We start from the raw sequence: 10,173 nt of genomic DNA, 5'->3' as shown, positions 1-10,173 counted from the left end.
CTCACGACCCAAGCATACCCATGAACAGCTCTCTTCGGGTTTGAATACCAAAATCGAGAAGGTACTGTGCAGCTTTGAACATGATGTGCGTTTATATTGTTGTGGTGGCATTTGAAAAGTGTACATAAGAGAACAGCGTAGCATAAATGTGTGTGTGTGTGTGTGTGTGTGTGTGTGTGTGTTTTCCATCCATAGCTCCAAAGGGGAACAAGTTTGGATCTTGAAACTAGAAGACCCATTAGATAAGTTTCAGAGATGTGCACCTTAGCACTGAAACCTACAATGGACATTTTTTTTTTTTTTTTTGGGGGGGGGGGCTGAAATTACGGAAGTGAAAATGTGGAACTAGACCTATACTTGGTTTATCCTGAGGGGATTAATGGGAAAATGGAGACGGGAGTTGACATGGTGGGTGGGGATCGACTGTTGGACTTAGGCTAGATGGGTGTTTAGGTAGATGGGTGTGTGGGTAGGTGAGTGCGTGGGGGTGTGCAGATGGAGTGTGGGTAAGTGGTTGTGTGGAGGTGGACAGGCTAAGTAGGTGGACGTTTTAGGGTGGGCAGATGGAATGTATGGGTGGGCGGGAGTAAGCACACGAGGTAAAGTGGTGGGTCAGGGTCCAAGTTGTATGTGACTATAATATACTAGTACCTAAACCATGCAAAGTAAAGTAATTTTGCCACTAATGTAGTCAATAAAGGTGGCTATACAGAGTAGTTCTTCAAAAGTACTGTGATTTATCCTGTGGCTGAGATGAACTTCTATGAACTGAATAAAATCGTCTGTCGTAACCTGGAATCAAATAACAGAATGCGAACATCTTTATTCTCGGCCAAAAGTTAGTCGTGATAGTCTGACCGTTTTGGTGCAACAGGTTTCTCTTAAATACAGTAAAATCATCTGACATGAACCCGATTGTAATGTAAGGGACTGTACGTAATTCATAGCCAACATTTTAACAAGTATACGTGTACGCTAGATGGCAGAGAGGCAGATATTCAGGTGTGTAACTGATATTATGTCTTTGTGCTGGTATTTCAAGGTTGCACAACAGATTACGGAGTAGACACAGAGCCAAAGTTAGCCTACTGTTACTCTTTGTCTACCGAACTCTTGCGGCGTATCCTTTGGATATCAGTAAAAAAAAGAAAGAAAGAATTATGTGTGAGTAAAGAAACAGACCGGCCCTCTCTCAGCATAAGAATATTAACCACAGGAGGAAAGTCAGAAGTGCAAGAAGTGAAATATTAGATGAACACTTCTAGTTACTAAAGGATGCTACGGGAGGTGATCAGTAGATGTGTACAGTTAATGTATTTAGTATAACGACACCCTTCTCTCCTTTATTCTTCCTACCTGTGGGCGTATTTATTCAGTGCAGGAAAGCCCCGTCGTATTCAAGTGGTTAAACAATCTCCAGTAACCTCAAATACGGTATGGTCTTTATGATGAGCTTGGGGCTGCATCCACAACAAGAACAATTACAACTTTATATTATATTTTTGCCCTCATGATGAGGTCTGAGTGTCTGTCCATTAATCCATTCAGTCCAAGAGGTCCTTCCAAAATTTATTAAAATAATCTGGTGACAGCAAGAATGAAGATTATAGTAGGTAACTGCCTTAACCATAACAAATTTGAGTATAAGAGACAGAGCAGCAGCAGGTCTATTTGGTATGTAAAATGACTGAGGCAAAGAAACTCGGTGTATTTTAATGAAGTCTGAAGTCCTTTCGGCAATATCATCAAGGGAATACATTTGACGAGACTGGTGGGGGGCGGGGTGGAGGGAAGGGAAAGATCTGTGAGAGGCAGGAGGAAAGAGGACCAGGAATCTGTGAGGGAGAGCCGGGCGAGGAGCGGCTCTGTGGGGAACGGTTAAGGGATGTGGAATGTGCAGATGAGGCAACAGGTGGTGACTTTATCCTCACCTCCCGCACGAGCTTCCCACCACCGTCGTGTCACAGTTGCACTGTGCTCGATCATTTTATTGACCTTTCATGACGCCCGTCACTCTGGAGCTCACAAATACCCCCTTTTTTCACCTCCCTACTCAAATTCCTTCTCTCAGTGCGGCTATACCATTTACGTACACTCCCTCTTACGCTTTGATCAATAGACTTCTTTACTCCATATTTACAGCAAAGTACTTTATTGTTTTTCCCTTTAATACGATGAAGACTACTTTATTTTGGCTACCGCTTGGCGATTTTATTCACATTATAAATACTTGGACTACACGAGCTAAGCAGGATTAGAAGTATCTGAGTCTGCATTTAAAAGTTATCTTAGGGTATCTGGTTCTTAGTTTATCTAGTGTTTTCTCTAATATCAAGCTGCTGACTTGCATAAATAACTACGGTACTGCGATCTGGACATGACTCTCAGGATGGGGTGTGAGACAACTTCGCCAAAGCATGTTACCTGTGTCATGTTTAGGTTAGGTTATACTGCCAGAATATAGACTGCGACAAGGTATACTGTGTGTGTGTGTGTGTGTATGTGTGTGTGTGTGTGTGTGTGTAATTCACCGGGTCGGTCAGGATCACTTGATGGTCGTGATGGTCAGCTTTTACCCTCCCGGAAGGGAGCTGAGAGCTCATATAGTCCGATCTAAGGGCAAGGCTGTGACCTTCACACACGCACACACCCGTCCCCTTGCTCCAGGGGGACAGTAACCACCCACTTCGTCAGTGAAACTTTTCGCAACCTGAGCGAGGCGCGAACTCCCGTCCACCAGTTGGCAAGCGGGAACGTTACCACTGCACCACCGAGCGGTGTGTGTGTGTGTGTGTGTGTGTGTGTGTGTGTGTGCGACTCATGGTTCTGTAACGCCTATAATCTCACTGCATTCCTCACTTGTCACTAAGCATATACACAAATTATGGAAATCTAGTTGTGCAGGGCGCTAACGGCAAAAATGTGGCATGTCACAATTACTGTTCATGAATATCATCAGAAGACTAAGAACAAGAGAAGGAGGGAAAGTAAGAGACACGACTGTAAGAGAAATGAAGATGAACAGGGAAAGAAAGAAGGGTCACCAAAATTAAGAGGGGAAAATAAGCACAAGAGTGTGATTACTAAGGAAAAAAGTAAGGTATGCCAGTAAAGGTGAGAGTAAGGGATGGAAAATAGTAAAGCTGGTTAGTAAAGTTATAAAGTAAGAGACTGGAGTTGCAGGTAACCACATTCTTGGCCTGCCTATGTTTTGGGGGAAGGTCTAGCCGTCAGCAGCACTTCAGCACTCCCTCTCCCTCTCTCTCATCGCAATACTTTCCCACTTCTTTTTCCTCTTTTTCTTCTTCCGTCGTCCTCTGCCTTACACCTCTGATACTTTGTCCGTCTATCTGTCTCTGTCTGTCTGTCTGTCTGTTTGTCTGTCTCTCTCCATCTATCTATCTACGGGTATCTATCAGTCTATGAGTACCTATATATCTAGCTATCCATCTATTTATCTCTACATATCTACCTGTCTGTCTGTTTGGCTGTCTGTATGTATGTCTATCTGTCTATCTCTACATATCTATCTTCTATCTATCTATCTTACTCTGTCATATGCGTCTCCCCTATCTCCTCTCCCACACTCGTCTTTTGAGTTTGTCTTCCATCTTCTGTCTTCCGTTGTCCCTCATTTTTCTCCGAGGACCCTCTCACCTCTCTTTATTATTGGGGTTTCTTCACAACGCGCAATCATCGTCGTCGTCATCATCATCATCATCATCATCATCACACTGCAGGCTGGAGAAATAGTGTCCCCTCCCATTCCCCCCCCTCTCACTCCCATCCAATATTCTTCACTCGGTACACAGAAGCGAACGGACGAAAGGGTTAGAGGCTTTACCCCGAGTGTACGTTATTTACAGCCTACCAGACGATTCTATTCAGCGTAACAGACCCTCCCCGCAGCGAAGGGAGTTCATGAAGGACGTAGCTAATTCCTACAGGTGAAAAAATCCTTCCTAAACTGACTACAACTGTTGAATATAATGAGAAAAAAATCAACAATTACGCCATCTCGTTGACGATGTGAACAATTCTCCAGACAATAACTGACCTGTGGACAATGGCAGACGATTTTGTTCAGCAGAAGGACTCTCAGCGGGTAAATGGTTATCACTAATCGATAATTATTCCCCTAAACAGAACACGAGAGATTTTCTTTATGGCTACTGTTGCGCTCATTTACTTAACAGAGATAAACTCCAGCAGGTAAATGGGGAATCAACTTACTGCCATGACATACTAATTATCATATTCCTACATTTTCCAGACGACTATATTCAGCTTCGGCGAAAGTTTCTGAGCCGGAATGGATAGTTATAGCTCACATTTACCTCGTCACCACGTTTTCACCCCTCACCCTCGCCATCATTAATACTTTGGCAGCTGAATACTTGAGCAGGTTGGATAAAGTCGCTCTCCTTCCTCGTCCTTTCTTCTTCCCCTCCTCTTCATCTCCCTTTCCTCACCTCTTCCCCATCTCTTCCCATCCTCTTCCTCTTCTCATCCCTACCTTACCACATCGTACAATTTTCCGCCTCATCGACTTTCCACATTACGTTTCACCAGATAATCCATCACCTTTTTATCCCTCCATTATTGTTTCATTATTATTTATTTTCACTTATTCGGTTTCCTTTCATCAGTCTTCATGGGAGTTTTCTCTTTCATCTATTTCCTTTCTTCCGCTTGATATACAGTGCTTTCAGTTTGCTTACACGCTCACTTCTTTTCACGCCCTCTCACCTACGCAATTAGTCATTCCTCCCACCCACCACACACACACACACACACACACACACACACACACACCTCATTCATTTTCTCCCCAACTCTTACCCTCAGTGCCAACCTCCCCTCTCACACTGTCGCTGCCTGTGTTTACCTGTCTGTCTGTCTGTCTGTCTGTCTCCCTCCCCCTCTCTCTCTCTCTCTCATTCAGCCAGTCAACACTCATTACCCTGTTTGGTCCAATATGTTGATCAAAGGTCATCTGTTTAACCTTAGTTGACCTTTCTGACATCCAAGAGGTCGGTAGGGAAAGAGGAGGGAGGAGGAAGAGGAGGAGGAGGAGGAGGAGGAGGAGGAGGAGGATGGAAGGGTGAGGAGAAATGGAATGAAACTATAAAAGGAGAGAATGAGGGAGTAAAACATGGGAGAACGAGAAATAGGGATAGAAAAGGAAGAAGAGAAGGGAAGAGGAGAAGATGAGGAAGAAGAGAGGAAGAGAAGGGATTAGGAGGAGAAGATGAGGGAAGTAGGGCAAGAAAATGAGACGAGAATTAGTATCAGGAAATTTGGAGGGTAGTGAGGAAAGGGAAGTGGAAGGAGACAAGAAAAATAGAAAGAGGAAAGAGGGAGGATGAAAGAAAGAAAAGAGAAGACGCAGAAGGACAGAAAATGCGAAAAAGAGAAGAGGAAGCGGAAGATGAGAAGACGAAGAGGGAAAGATGAGGGGGGAAAGGGAGAAGAGGAAGGAGGTGATAAAGAGGAAGAATATGGAGAAAAAGAGAAAGTGGGGAGGAAAGAGTTAGTATGTATGGGTGAAAAGAAAGGGAAAAAAATGAGAATGAAACGAATGAAGGAGTAATAGGTAAAAATGAAGGGACGAACACAAGGTAGAGGGAAGGGGAAAGGAGGAAGAGAAAAGAAAAGGAAAGGAAGGAGGTGGTTAGAAGTCAGAGGAGAGGAAAAAGTATTACGAAAAAGAGGAAGAGAAAGATGAGGAAGAAGAAAGGGTGAAACAAGGAATAAAAAATCTACGAGAATAAATAGTAGAGGAGGGGAAGGAGACGGCGAAGGATTAGGAGACGGAACAGGAAGATGCGAGGGAAGCGAGGAAGGAAGGAGTAATGGAAGAGGGAATACGGAGAGGGAGTGGGCGTAGGAAATGCATCAGCGACTTACAGATCTCAATATAAAGATCGTATATTTAAACCTGAATCGTCAAAGGGAAGGCAAAACCCCAAACTTTGATCGTGGTAATGATGCCCATCTAATCTGACCATGCTAGGCCATCTACTGGGCTGAAAGGGGCTACGGCTCTTCGTTATATAAGAAAAGAATGTGCATTAGCATTTATCTTCAACTTTTTATGGATGTCAACATTCAGTCTTACGAATTAATGAGTACTTGGCATTATCGTACGGAAAATGAAGTTAAGTAAATTTTGTAGGATATAACTTAACCAACCTATTCTGACGTGAAATCTGAAAGTTGGTTGTTGATTGTGTCTCCCTTCTGACTCCGAGGGTGTCACTTCAGTATTTCCTCTCAGGCGTTACCGTGTTCATTTAGCCATTTCTGTCTGTTCAGGATACCGATACAGAGCCGTGTCTTGGTTATATTCTCGTTGGTTTTCAAAATTTCACAGCACCTTTTCCTTAGAGAGTTTTTTCCCCTGTTTCTTGATATCCTCCTGCACAGCACCGGTGAAAACTGTGTCGACATAATTATATACCAGACAAGGGAATATAAGCTACTTCCGATAGAGAACATCTTTTTATCTGATTTTCACATCTGCAGACGATTTCGTTCATCTTAGTCGGATAAATTCGTCTCCAGGTGGCAACAATAAGCCGAAATAAGACATCATCGTATTAAAAAAGAGTTAAGGTGTTATATTACGCAAATTCGGTCGCTGATGAGTGCTACAGGGTCTTTATGTCTCCATGTTGCACTCCTGCGTTTGCACTTTTTTTTTATTCTTTTCTTTTTGTGTATTTTGTTTGTTCTCATTTCACTTTCTTCTGTCATTTGTGTCTACCGTTTTTATCTCCTTTTTTCTCTTCTCCATCTTCTCTCTCTTAACTCTCGTGTTTATCTTCTATCTCTGTTCTCTACCGGTGTCTTTTCATGTCACTCTTGCCTCTTTCTTTTGTCTGTCATTTCTCACTTTCAATCTGCCTTTTTCCCCTCTCATGTTTCCCGTTTCATTCTCTTGTATCTGTCTTTCTTTTCTTTTATGTTTTCCCTTTGTTTCTCTTTCGTGCATTCTTCACCCTTTTGTCTATTTCCCTACTCTCTCTCTCTCTCTCTCTCTCTCTCTCTTCTATTTGAACTTCAGTCCAATTTCTACGTACTGTATTTACTATTATCAGTTTGGTTAGTGATACCATACCTAAACCCTCCATTTCGAAAAGGTCTATCCAAAGTGCAAAAAATAGACATGATGCCAAAAATCAGAAAAGATGTCCTTCTCTGGGTGACGGGGCTAAGGATGTGTGTGTATCCTCTACTTCCTTCACTCCCCCTCCTCCTCCCTCACCTCCTTGGCCTCACAGTCTCCACAGCAAAGAAAGCAGGACGCACAGCGAAATACTCTTCCAAATTAGACAAAGAATGATAATTTCTTGATCTTTTACTTCGACCTACCGAATTCCTCCTCCTCCTCCTCTTTCTTTTCCTGTTCCTGCTTTTCCTCCTTCTTCTTTCCACTTCCTCCTCCTCCTCCTCATAATCATCATTACCACACCCCATGCTGTACATGTGTTGAGAATAATTGACATGCCAGAAACGGAAAACATGCAAGCATTGTACAAGGACCCATCAGCAGATTGCCCACTGAAACAAGTCACATTTCTTTTCACTCTCCAATCACGCCTTCAGAAATGAAGGAATACAGTACTGAATATTTTTTCCTACCGAGTATCCTCGGATCATTAAGGCGAACGTTTTTTTTTTTTTTTTTTTTCTCTCAGTGGTTGAAGTTACACCCAAGTCCCCAGTTTTACTGCTGGGTGAACTAACAATGGGAAATTTAATTGTACAGAACAGTTTGATCGATCCGAAAATACAACCCCCCTTTTTTTTTCAATTGCAAATTCGATGTGCTAACCATTGCATCAGCGCTCAAAAGTGGGTTAGGCAAAAGGTAGGGTGGATAGGACTGAGGCAGCACTATCCAGTAGGGGACAAAGTTCTCTTAATATTTCACTTTTTCTACTCCTCTATTACTCTGCTGGTTAATATTCTAATCTGAGAGAAGCTTGGTATATTTGCTCGTTAATGATTCTCTTTGATATGATGCGTCGGGGAAGAATGTGACGGAAAAAACTGAAGTGTGACGTTGACGCAGTGGATTAATAGATGAATTTTTGTCCTTGATTATACCATGACACCACCGATCTAGTAAATTATCGGCTGTAACGTGCATCCTGTGGGACAACATCAGCCGTGACGTAAATCAGTATTGTCCTCATCTCCCATCCTATGATCATCACTCACTCTCGCCCGTCACTCTGTTTACATTCTTGAGTGATGGTTTTATGAAGCAATTTCAGTCCTCTCCCTCTCTCTCTCTCTCTCTCACACACGCACACACACACACACACTTTGCTATCCTGTCGGTGTACTCATATAGTGTGCTCTTATTTTTTTGTTTCTCATAATCGTTCTGGGGATTCTGAAGACATATTAAAAATGCATATTAATAGTCCGAACCATCGAAAGTACCCTCACTAAATCTATTACTAACAGTTCGTATCTACTGGTTCGTCTGAATGAATATCTGTGTACATCAGTTGAGGTGTTTTGTACCCGCTTGCTAAATGAGAACAGGCGTGACTCCTTGCATGAATTGGCGTGTCAGGCGCTGCATGTCTCTATTCTAGTAGTAACGAGCACTAGATCAGCCCAGAATCTGTGGCTAGTGTATCACCCATAGCCATATTCACTGACTCCCGCCCAGTACCGATCTATGCTAATGTAACGTCATATTCCATTAGACGATAAAGGGCTAACCCAAGACAAAACGAAATTCTTACCATAATTAGACAAGATTAGGTTGTTTGATATGGCCCGAGTGAATAAGGCAAAATACTATATTAGTAAATCCAATCAGCTAAATAATCTACATATAATAAATAAGTAATGAAATAAATATAAACCAAGACAAATACGAAGCCATGGTGCCGCTCCACCCGCACTGAAATTTCCAGCCTATTCTGCGGAAGTCAACAATGTGCGGTGGCTGAGACGGGTGCAGATAATAGGGAGGGCGGGGGAGGGGGGGACGCCGTGGGAGAAGCAGCAGGAATAATTATAACAACAATAATTATGGTACTACACTATTACTACTACTACTACTTACTAATGTTAATACTAATTAAAATAAGTTTGTGATACTTCTCGACACGAAAACACGTACAGAAAAGAAAATACTTAAAAAATGGCGCCAGCGCTTCACGAAATGCCACATCTACAAAATTAATTGATAAAGATTAATGGATACAGAAAAATGTGAGTAGCCTACACGTTCAACCTCTGACTGCATCAAGTTTTTCTCCGCTGCAGCAAATGGTCAAGTGATGCGGAATACAACACCGAAGTTCTGCCACCCGGTATATCTTTGCTCAACAGAAGCGTATGAAGGAAGTGAAAATATAATCCAAAGTTCAAACGTCCCAGAGGTGATAAAATTAGTCAGTATATTTTTCTTTTCTTTCTTTTTTTTTCTTTTTTTTTTTTTTTTGGTGAGAATGAGTCACACCCCAAAGATGAATACTGAGCTGTGACTGGGTGAACCTAGAGGGGCTACTGGAATGGAAGGTGTAACATTAATCGGCGCTATTATTTTCATCACCAACAATGTTCAGTAACTGTCCTTTCCTACCTCGTAATGTTACAATACTTTAATGGATGTGGAATAAACAAGAAGAGTAGAATTAATTTCCCACAATTACATCCAGCCAGTCATCTGCGAAGAGGGGGAGGGTAGGAATACTCACCATAACCTTAAAATATGGTAAAAAGACAAGTAAATACATACTTCATCAGTAACCACAACATCGTCACTGAGAGAAGGGTCGAATGAAAAACTAGACATTAACTTGGATGACTGATGGAGGAACGGAATGAAATACGAAGCATGAATTGGTGTGACCGAGACAGATGGAATGAAAGAATAGGCATCTACCTGAGTGACAGAGGGACTGAGTGAAAACAATGAAAGATTTAGTACGAACCTGAATGCCTGAGAAAGCAATGGAATGAAAACAGGGAATGAAAAGACATGAACCTGAATGTTTGAGAAAGGGATGGAATGAAAGACCAGACAATGAGCCGAGTGATTGAGAGGGATTTAATGAAAGAAGAATCATCAACTTGAGTTTATTGTCTTGCTCCGCCACACCTGCCGCCACAGCCAGAAGCACCACCACCACCACCACC

The sequence above is a fragment of the Coenobita brevimanus genome, chromosome 89, assembly GCF_032717465.1.
Source record: "Coenobita brevimanus isolate Jiangsu-jjx chromosome 89, ASM3271746v2, whole genome shotgun sequence".
Taxonomy (NCBI): Eukaryota; Metazoa; Arthropoda; class Malacostraca; order Decapoda; family Coenobitidae; genus Coenobita; species Coenobita brevimanus.
Note: the sequence above shows the minus strand (reverse complement) of the source record.